Genomic DNA, 10,131 nt, shown 5'->3' with positions numbered 1-10,131 from the left:
AAATAGTAATTTCTAGCCAATAAGTTATAATTTGTAAGGTTTATTTCACCCAAACTACTGTCCAAGTGCTTATAGTTTTAAAGGTTTTTCCCACTTAATCAGTACTTAGTAATGAATGAGCCATGTTTCAAAAGGTTCATTCCACCCAAAATACTACTTTGGTCATCGCCTGAATTTGTTCACCGTTATATCGATAAAAACACTAATATCGGCCGATACCGACGTGGTCGCTGATATATTGTACATCCTTAATATTCATACATACGTACACTCCTGTAAATACTGTAGCGTGTATTGTAAATACCTCCTTTGCATTAATATTTAACATTTTATACTTTACATATATATTATTTTATTGTTTTTTACTTGTGTGTTGCTGCCACTAAAGGACGCTACAACAACATTTCACTGCTGTCTGGTTAACATTGCTTCCACAGCGACAATAAAGAACTCTTCTATTCCTATTTCTGGTGTGTTTTATTCTTGTTTGGGTCTGGAACAGCTGCACAATGATTTTACACTGTGTACAGTTGTGTTAGTGATCAGTGGAGGCCTTGGCTCTCGGATCTTGAATGCTGAAGGTGCCTGCAGTACCGCCGCCGTCCTCCGGCAGGGGGCGCTGCGGCCCCTCGCATCAACAGGCTCCGTCATTGTGTTCAATCTGGCTTCAGCCTTTTTTCCTCAACTTTTCTCTGCTGCTGTTATTTCTGCTCGGAGAAAGGAAGTAGCGACAGGCTAGCAGCTAGCTGCCCGCAGTCTGCCAGGAAACTCTGGACCCTCCGGCCCGGTTCACCGCCACCAACGAGTCGTCAGGAACCCAATCTTTTACCCGGTTCCGGACATTTTTTTTCCTGGTCTCGTTCTTCTTCGGGGTTTTTTTTTTAACCGTCAAACTGAACTCTGAGCTTTGTCTCCGCTGCTGTTAGCCTGCTTCCATCCAACTCAGGTTTTCCAAAAAAAAAAAACCTCCCCCCCAAAAAATATTTAAATTCACAACGAAAGAAAGAAGGAAACCGGGAGAAAAGCGACAACCGACGTGGTTTTCATTTACATTTTTTTTGGGAGCCGAGAGCAGCGGAGGATTACACGCAGCGGGACGATGAGAAAAACAGCCGGGAAAGGTAGGTAGCCCCGGTCGGTCCGGCTCTTTGTACGAGCCCCGCTCAACTTTTACGGGCTTTACAGTGATGGGTTCGACCGAAGCGGGTCCGTGTCGGGTCGAGCTGTTCGCTGCTGTTGGGAAGTTCTGTGCGGAGCCGCTTTTATTGTCCGTGTGCGGGTTGAAGAGTTTCAGACAAAATGGAGCGAAGTGACTGTAGAGAGGTGATAAGAGCGTGTTTGGTCAGTGACACGCTGAGAATGCAGCCGGACTTGTTGCAGGGAAACGGGCCTCCCAGTCACCCAGTCAGCGGCTCGGTTCTGCTGCCTTCATTCAGGATTGTTGTCTGGAGGAGAGCAGCTTCATCCAAAGAACCACTTTAGCACAGCTGCTCCTGTGTTCCCCTGTTTATGGGCTCAACACTGCAGAAACCACATTCACTCATAGCTCACACACATATTTAGTGTTACTGAGCTAATTCTGGCTTTTCTACTTCATGGTTTCACTATAGTACACTTATTTTTTACTCTAGTGCACTTATTTGCTTGTATTTTCACTTATATGTTGCTCTTGTCTTGCAGTTCTACTTATTATTTATGAGGTTTTCTAACAAAAACAGAACCTGAGCACCAATTTCGTACCACAAACATGTAAATGTGAGCTGGTGTGACCATAAAAGTTCCTTGAATCCACAGAAAAAACCCAAAAAAGGTGCTAAAAAAAAGTGTAAATAAAGGTTCCTCAATCAGGTGTTCTTTCAAAGGAAGCTTAAATGTATTATTTCTGCAACAACAACTGCATTGCATCTTGATTTTATTAAAAACAACCAACTAACAATGTAGTATTTAGTTTTTCCGCAATATGAAAAATATCTGATTTAAAAAAAAGAAAAGAAAAAAAACAGGACCTTAAAGACAAAAGTGTTAGCATTAACAAAAAAAATTAAATATGTTTTATATTCTAATTATTTTCCACTTTCAATGATTGTAAACCAACATCAGTCCTGATTATTCATTAATTCATTAAACGACATAAATTCAGTTATAGCTCACACAGATTTTTCATATAATTAATAATGAGAGGACATGTTTTCATGATTACAGTCTGGGGTTTTATAGGTATTACCAACAACACTGTTTATTTTAGAGTTATTTTTTAAAGGCAGTCAGATGTAAGACACACTCAGAACCTTAAAGACAAAAAGTCCACATAAAAAAAATGCAAAAAAATATTGTGTTTTAATATTATTTCACACTTTCAGTAACTTGTGTTTTTAACCAACGTCAGTCCTGATCATAAAACCAAATGTTTTACTCGTTAAGTGACATTTTTTTTAATATGGTTGTTTAGTACAACTGTTAATTTTAATAATAATTTTTTTAAAAAAAAGTAAATACCACTGTTATTTTTCTGAAGTATGTTCCACATACTAAATGCCAAGCGTGTTTTTTTTTTTATTATCACTGTTTAGTGATGAGCAACAACACTGATTCTGATGCGTTATTATTTTTTGCAGTGTCAAATTAAAACCAAAAAAGTTTGTAAAAGCTTTTAAAGACAAAAAAAATATATAAAATATGTTATATTAATAATATTTTTCACTTTCAATGACAAACTTCTTTTCACCAACGTTGATCCTGATCATAAATACAAAAATATTAGTTTATTTTTTAGGATTTTAACCCTTTAAATGCCAGTTTGTTTACATAGTTTGCATAGCCTGTTGTTTTACATTGTTCATTTAAAAAAAAAGTCAAAGATATGTCAGTGTTGATCATCCCTTGCATTTAATTTTGCAACCAAATCTCCTTCTTTAACATTTTGCTGTTCACATGTGGTGCCAGCATGTCAACAAACTCTGTGTCTTGTAAATAAAATGCATAAAAGAACCTTTTAATTGGAGTAAATTGGATCCTCTCGTGGATCAGTCGTGTGAAATTAAAACCGTTTTTGTTTTGCGTCGTGACGTTTTGAGTCAAGTTGCTTCACTCAACGTCGCGCGTCTTGCGATGTGGCGGTTGCATACATTGCAGTGCTGAAACCATATGTTGTGCAGCTCAAACTGCAGCAAACTTTGCAAACGTCACCGACTGTCTGGCTGACTAATGTCACTACTTTCCCCGCCTCTGGTTTTGATCTGTTGTCAGACTGCTCATCACACGTTTTCACGCCGTAGACCAACGTCTTCCAGCGTCGATTAACATCTTGAGTGTGTGTAGAATTACTCGTAAAGTATTCAGACTGACTGGTTCGGAGCTGTTTCTTCCATACGCTAACACGCCGGCCAAACCTTAGTGAAATCTTCCAGAACCGAGCAGCTTCATAACCAGCGTCTGGAAAAAAGTCCTCATGCAGTATTAAAATTATACACATGGACACGTCACTGAGAAGCTCCTCTCCCTCCCCGTCGCTCCTCATTCACCTTCTGCCCAACAGAGGCCTCGCTAGCAGCCGCTTTCATCACGTATCTACACTTCCTGCTGTCACTCTGGTCGTGATCCAGACCTCCAGGAATGAACCGAAACAAACCGAAGAGTGGAAAAGCTTGAATATCAGCTTTAGAGACAGTACATGTGTGGTGTTATCAGATCAGGCTGCATGAAATACGTGAATAATTTACTGTTTCTGTTCAATTTTAAGTTAGAATATTATGTTTTCTTACCGCGCTGATTTGGAAAACAGTCGTACTAGTTTAAAAGAGTTTGAACTTTAGCTCAAATGTGTTGTTTATTTCAAATTCAGTATGTTTATGCTTAATTAATCTATATTTTGCACCTGTTTTAAATACATTTCTCCCCATTACTTACCTACCACACTGCAGATTGAGTCGTGAAGCTTCTACATTAAACATAAATGCAAATTACATCATGTGAACGAGTAAAGTAGGTCTATTAGTTTGGATTTAATTAATAATAATAATACAAAAATCATCATAGAGTATTACAGAGTGGTTCTGTTGACGCGCTATCACCTGGTTTCATTAAACTCCCTCCATGTTCTCCAGTGTTTCTGAGTGTTTCCGGAGGCGTGTTGTGGTTTCATGCTGCACCTGTACACGCCTGAATGTGTCAGACCTGCCAGCCGAGCATCGGCGCACTGGCTGCCGTCAATGTCCCCATCTGTCGCATTCAAAATTAAATTAACACCCCCGATCCCTGGGAGAAAGCTTAAAACATGCAAATCTCCGTTTATTAAAAATCCATCCTGTCTGACGGCTTCGCTTCAACCAGGTTTTTTTTTTTTTCTTTTTAATGTAAAAGGGAGGAGATGGGATGTAAGTGACTGCCAGCATTATTCACATGAACAAAGGCTTCCTTTCTGTCAGAAAAATAATGGTTCTTAAATGGTTCTTCAGAGGCTCTCTCTTAATCCGTCGGTCTGTAAAGAAAGTCAGACGACAGCGAGACACGTTACCGACCCGGCATCTCGTGCAGAACCCAAAATATTACGTGTTATAACAGAAACGGACCAAGAAGCGCTGCAGGTTCTCACACCTACAGCTCATATGTAAAGCTACTGCTAAACACAGTGACTATTTCTGGACTTCTAGTTTGGATTAATCAGTTCGTTTAAGGTTCTGGAGGTTCACGTTCCTCCTCACAGCGACGGATTTTGTCTTTGAGTCCAGTGAACGGACATTTTGAATACTTGCCTCTAATTGAATAAAGTCAAAAGGAATGTTGATAAATGGACAACAGCGCCGTTTATTTTTCACATATTAATCTGATTTAAAATGATCAAAGAACCACTTATTTTGAGAAATTACTCCAGAACCGTACTGGACCAGGTGAGTCCACATAGAACTGTCTTGAAAATGGTTCCTAGAAGAACCAATTTTAGCCGAAGCCACTTGGAGAAGCATTTGTGGTGCCTAGAGGAGCTCTTTTTGAGGCTATTTAAGCACCTTTTATGGGGAATTTCTTGTAAAGAGATTCTTTGTGGAACTAGAAATGGTTCTTTTATGGCGTCAGTGCGAAGCTGCACGCAGCAACTTTTATTTTTCTGAGTAGAAGTCGGTGAAAGTTTGGAATTATTCATGATTTTAAGTTGTTTTAAGTTGTATTCATGTTGTTTCTGAGCATTGTGGAAGAGGAGCTGCTCTCTGAACTCACAGGAATGGCGTCCAAACTAGAGTTATAGTATTAAGGATAATTAGTTTATTCGCTGTGTTGTTAATATCCTAATTGATTACAAGACACACAGCCTCTTGAATTCTGTTGCATTGCTGCCTGTTTCATTCTACATTTCCTCCACAGAATGGCTCCGTGCCATGTTTGGAGAGAAAAGCACCATATGGCCTCCTGCTAATGGTTCGTACTCTGCAGATCTGACAGTGGTTGAGGATGAGGAGGGGGATGGGAAGGGAAACCAGCCCGACTTGTAATTGTCTGCACATCCTCGTGGATGTAATTGTGTGAAGCTGCAAATGAAAAGATAATTGCCTCCCTCGTATCTGTGCCAATGTTTCTCCGAGGACGCCGAAGGAGACCCGGCGTTCACATTCAGCTTTATTACGTTTATTTTCGGCTGCCGGATCTCACGTCGTGTGTTGCTAAATGTTATTTTCCCCACAGATAACACCGTAAATCAGTTTTATCTGCCGTTTTATAGCCGCTGGGTTTCTCTGTAAAGTTCTACTTTTTCGTTGTTCGCCTGTGTTTTCAATAAATGCAGGAGTCGAGCTGATTTGGATCATTAACCTGAACCACGTTGTTGTTTCCTGGTGCAGCACTCATCAAACAAGCTGCTCTCTGCCAGGACGTCAGCAAGAAGGTTTATAAAAACGTCAGACGTCTTCTGAAGGTTGAGCTGTAATGAAGCGTCGGCAGTGAAACAGCACCGGCTTATTTTGACGCCGGTGTGATGTGAAATTAGTGAATCTCTTGTGGTTCAGCTACATACGAGCGTTTTTATTTTTCACTGATGACCTAAGAGGTGCGGGGGCTGGTTTCATTTTTGTAGACGGCCAAGGCGACGCTGTGGAGGCTGCAGCGGATCTGTCAGCAGCTCGAGGATCTTATCTGAAAGCGTTTTCAGGGTCGCATGTGTCGGGGCTTTTTAGACGCTGTTTGACTTCTCACAACTGTTTGGTGAATTACGATTAGCGTGGGAAATTAGGTTACAGTGTGTACTGTTAATCTGCTGAATGTCGGAAATTCCTGTCGCACTTTGCGGTTTGTAATTGTGTGCAAAGTCTGCAGAGTGAGCAGGACTGGCTGACCTTCCCCTGTCTGGAGTGGCTCGTGTGAGTCCAGCGTTGGGTTGTTCTCGGACTCTCGTGTTCCTCTTTTGCTTCAGATTCTGACACATTTAGGTCCCTGACAGAACAGGGACAGAGGAGCAGGTTGAGGGATGGTGCACGTCCCTCTGCAGCGCACCTTGTTTCTATTTCTATGTAGGCTACCTGATGCGCACACCTGCAGTCCCATGACTCTGCAGAGGTGCTTCGCGTAGATCGGCCGCTGCAGCGATCTCAACGCAACTGGCTGCTTATCACTACATCACTGATACGCAGCATTCTCTACGCTAAAAATAGTGTTTGGGCTCAACAGAAACTATGCACACGACACTTTGCATCAGTGTTCAGTCAACAAACTGCGTTGGGTTGAATCACCGTTTCTCCTACAAATAAAGGTAGCTGTAATGACAACTTGTTTGATGATTAGTTGTTTAAGTTTTTCAGCTTATTACACATCAAAAAGTTGTTTTCCAACTTGCATTTTTAACTGTTAGGTGCTTAGTTACCATAATTATAATCACAAGTCTCTAAATTGAAGTTAAGTTTCTCCAATTTCTTCAGTAGTTTTTTCCTTTTTTTTTTTCTTGAATTAGTTTTTAAGAAATTACTGTTTTTAAATTACAATATTTTCAAGTTGTAGATGTTTTCAAAGGCTGTTGGCTGCTTTTAAAAGTCTAAACAGTGGCTCAGTGGTTAGCATCGTTGCCTCACAGCTAGAAGGTCGCTGGTTCACATCTCGGTGAGGACACCCGGGATCTTTCTGTGTGGAGTCTCCATGTTCTCCCCGTGTAGCGTGGGTTCTCTCCGGGTTCTCCGGCTTCCTCCCACACTCCAAAAACATGTTGAGGTTAATTGGTGATTCTAAATTGTCCGTAGGTGTGAATGTGAGTGTGCTTGGTTGTCTGTCTCTAAGTGTAGCCCTGTGATAGACTGGTTACCTGTCCAGGTGAACCTGCCTTCACCCTGAGTCAGCTGGGATAGACTCCAGCCCCCCTTGACCCTGGTGAGGATTAAGGTGTAGAGATGATGGATGGATGGAATGGATCCTGTCTTGATCATTGCACTTTGTTCAACTCAAGTAGTTTCTAAACATGCTATAGAAATAAATGAGATTACCAATATTACTACGCCAACACAACTCATTATTATAATATGTGAAACTTAAGAGGTTGGTCTGGATCAACAACTCAGAATTGTTATCTTGCATAAGAAAAACATTTCCTGAGTTTCTGAACTTGAATGAATCCAGAAGACTTTCAGATTGCCTGTTTTGGGTTTTCACTGTTTTAGGGTTTACTAAAGGACAAAAAAAGCCTCTGAACACACATGTGTGGCTATAAATTGCATGATGAACATTTGTGTTACGCTCCATTGTTTCAAACTATGTGTCCCCGTAGATGTTGTGAACCGATTGTTGACCCGGTCTCAGGAAGTTCGACACCATCTGAGCTATAGCGACGGGCTCATTGCCAAGGGCTTGGCAGGAACAGGCCGACATGTAGAGGCTTGTGTTTCTATTTACGCGTGCACTCATTGGGAAAATGCCTGCATCACCGCGTTACTTAAGCCGCTGCAGGAAAACACCGGGACGCGCTGGGATGGTTGTCGTCGGTAAACCTGTGGGCTCAGGTGCAGGTATCATAACTCCATATCTCCTCATCGCTGATTTGAATAGAATAAACCTGTCTGATCCCCATCAGCGTTCGCCGCTCAGTAAAGTAAGCTGGGTAGGTGTGTAGGCATGGACGATGGGGTGAATGGGAAGAAGGAGGTCAGAAAGGAGATATGGGACGCCATTGTGCGCACGTTTGCTTTTGTGTACGTGCAGCGTGTCGCTTCAGGGTTCTGAGGCAGAAGACGGGACCTAAAGCAGCCCCGCAGAAGCTGCCGACCGAGTCTCGAAGTAGTTGGAGAGCAGACGAAAAGAGGCGAAGAGAGTGTTTCGATTCCACAAACTCCTTGGTAACTCTCTCTTAGTGCGCTCTTTCGATGCGGTGAGCTGAATTTATGGGCTTTATAAATAGCCCCGGCCGTAATGATAGGGTATAAGTGAGGAAAAGGCACAGCGGCTGTTTGGTGGATGGCCTACTTACAGTGCATTTGTTTGCCGGGGACTTTATTCTCCACTCAGCCGTCGTCGCGGCGTCCAAACACATCGAGTCGAGATGACTTGAGATCAAAGCTGGACGGCGATGACGGTGATTACGCCGAATCTGCGTGTTTACGTTGTGAGCATCGGCACACTTACGAGCCGAGGCTTTAACTAAAATATACAACTGGGGAATTTTTTCCGTAGCGAGGTGAAAAGTGGTCTGCCGGCGTCATGGAAGACACATTTCAACCGCTTTAAGGCAGCTGGAGTGCAGCGGTTTTATACGGCGTTTAGGTTGAATCCATTTGGGTATTAACCCTCGACTGAGTTTACGTCACTCGGGTTTATTGAAGAGCAGCTCAGCCTCCACAAAATCACGTTCCTGTGCGACTAAACTTCATTCTTAATCATGCTCTGGAGGGAAGTTTTGGAGTAAATGTAATTTGTGATCAGCGCTGTGGTGGGAAAGGTTTGTTTTTACTTGTTTTCTGGTTCAATTTAGGCACCAAAAAGAAAAAAAGCTCCACTTTGTTTTTAGCTGTTAGAAGCTTGGTTGAGATCAGGCACCAAAATCTCCGTTTTAGGGTGAGGAGAAACATCGTAGGTCGACCCTTTCACAACATATTTGAAGCTTCTCCTCCATGTTCTAGGTTACCACGGTGACAAGTCCCGCCCCTCGTGGTGTATGATTGGTTGGCTGAAAAGGAGCAACAGTGAAACGGCAAAAAAACACGACAAAGATGCACTGATTTCAATCTTAGCTAGTACGCCTTTTTTATTTTTTGTTTATTTTTATTATTTTAAATACATTTAAATGTTTGCAATGTCCCTATTGTTGCTGAAACAGTGCAGCTTTCCCCTCTGTGGGATTAGAAAACATTAGAAATATTGCAAACAAACAAAAAAATCAAGCAGAAAATAAGTTTCCTTCAATTCTTGTGATCGAAAATGCAACTTTAGTTGTGTAGGAATGCAGTTTTGTGGCGACCATTGTTATAAAAGGGATATATTTTTGAGCGGCTCCACATTGTTAAACTGATGCACCGGTTTTAGCTTCAGCACCGACTCCTGCGGTCGAACATCTCCCAGTAAGAGCCTGAAACTCATCGGCCAAAAACGAGCCGCACAGAAACAAAAATACTCCGCTAATAAAAACACACAAATGCGGTTGAACTGTCCACAACAGATGATGGCATCCTTTGCTGTTTTTATTTCCCCTGCATCACTTCTAATCAACAATAAAAAAAAGTCTAATTTAAAGTGTGACACACTGCGGTGGAGCCCTTTTGTCCCTCTCCTCTGTGGAGGAGGGACTGTCGTGTCAAGTTGTCGGCTGTGGTGAGCGCTGCAGCCTCCCCCTCCATCCTCTCTGCGGTCACTGATCCTGTCCCTTGGCTCTGGATTATGGGCAAACACAGGACACACCCTGAGGCTCTGTTTGCTTCTGGTTACTCAGGCTCCGTGCTGCAAAGTGTAATCATTATGCTCTGCTAATGAGGACCGGTTGCATACAGTGAATTTGTCCAGCTACCTTTCCATCGCTGCTACTAGTTTGTGTTACCTGCATTGAATCTGATTCTTCCTGCTCACCTGTGCTGCATGCTAACCAGCAGCATCACTGTTGGGATCAAGAAACTGGTCCTTGAACTGCAGTCATGGAAGCAGCAGGATCAGTCTGCAGCCTTGCTCTACTAGCTCATA

At 42.2% G+C, this 10,131-nt stretch overlaps 1 protein-coding gene across 5 annotated transcripts in view; it reads left to right on the top strand.

Moving 5' to 3' along the window:
- The first annotated feature begins 725 nt into the window (after positions 1-725).
- Positions 726-10,131, top strand: part of myo9b (myosin IXB) — a 92,418-nt gene continuing 83,012 nt past the window's right edge. For 4 of the 5 annotated variants that reach the window (XM_008290894.1, XM_008290896.1, XM_008290895.1 and 1 more), the window contains exon 1: positions 727-1,121. The gene's annotated coding sequence lies outside the window, so the exon portion shown is untranslated. Of the gene's footprint in view, positions 1,122-10,131 lie in introns of all 5 variants that reach the window. The other variant, XM_008290893.1, reaches the window with a different exon arrangement.

Source organism: Stegastes partitus, unplaced genomic scaffold (assembly GCF_000690725.1).
Source record: "Stegastes partitus isolate 25-593 unplaced genomic scaffold, Stegastes_partitus-1.0.2 Scaffold702, whole genome shotgun sequence".
NCBI lineage: Eukaryota > Metazoa > Chordata > Actinopteri > Pomacentridae > Stegastes > Stegastes partitus.
Note: the sequence above shows the minus strand (reverse complement) of the source record. Positions and strands in the feature narration are given on the sequence as shown.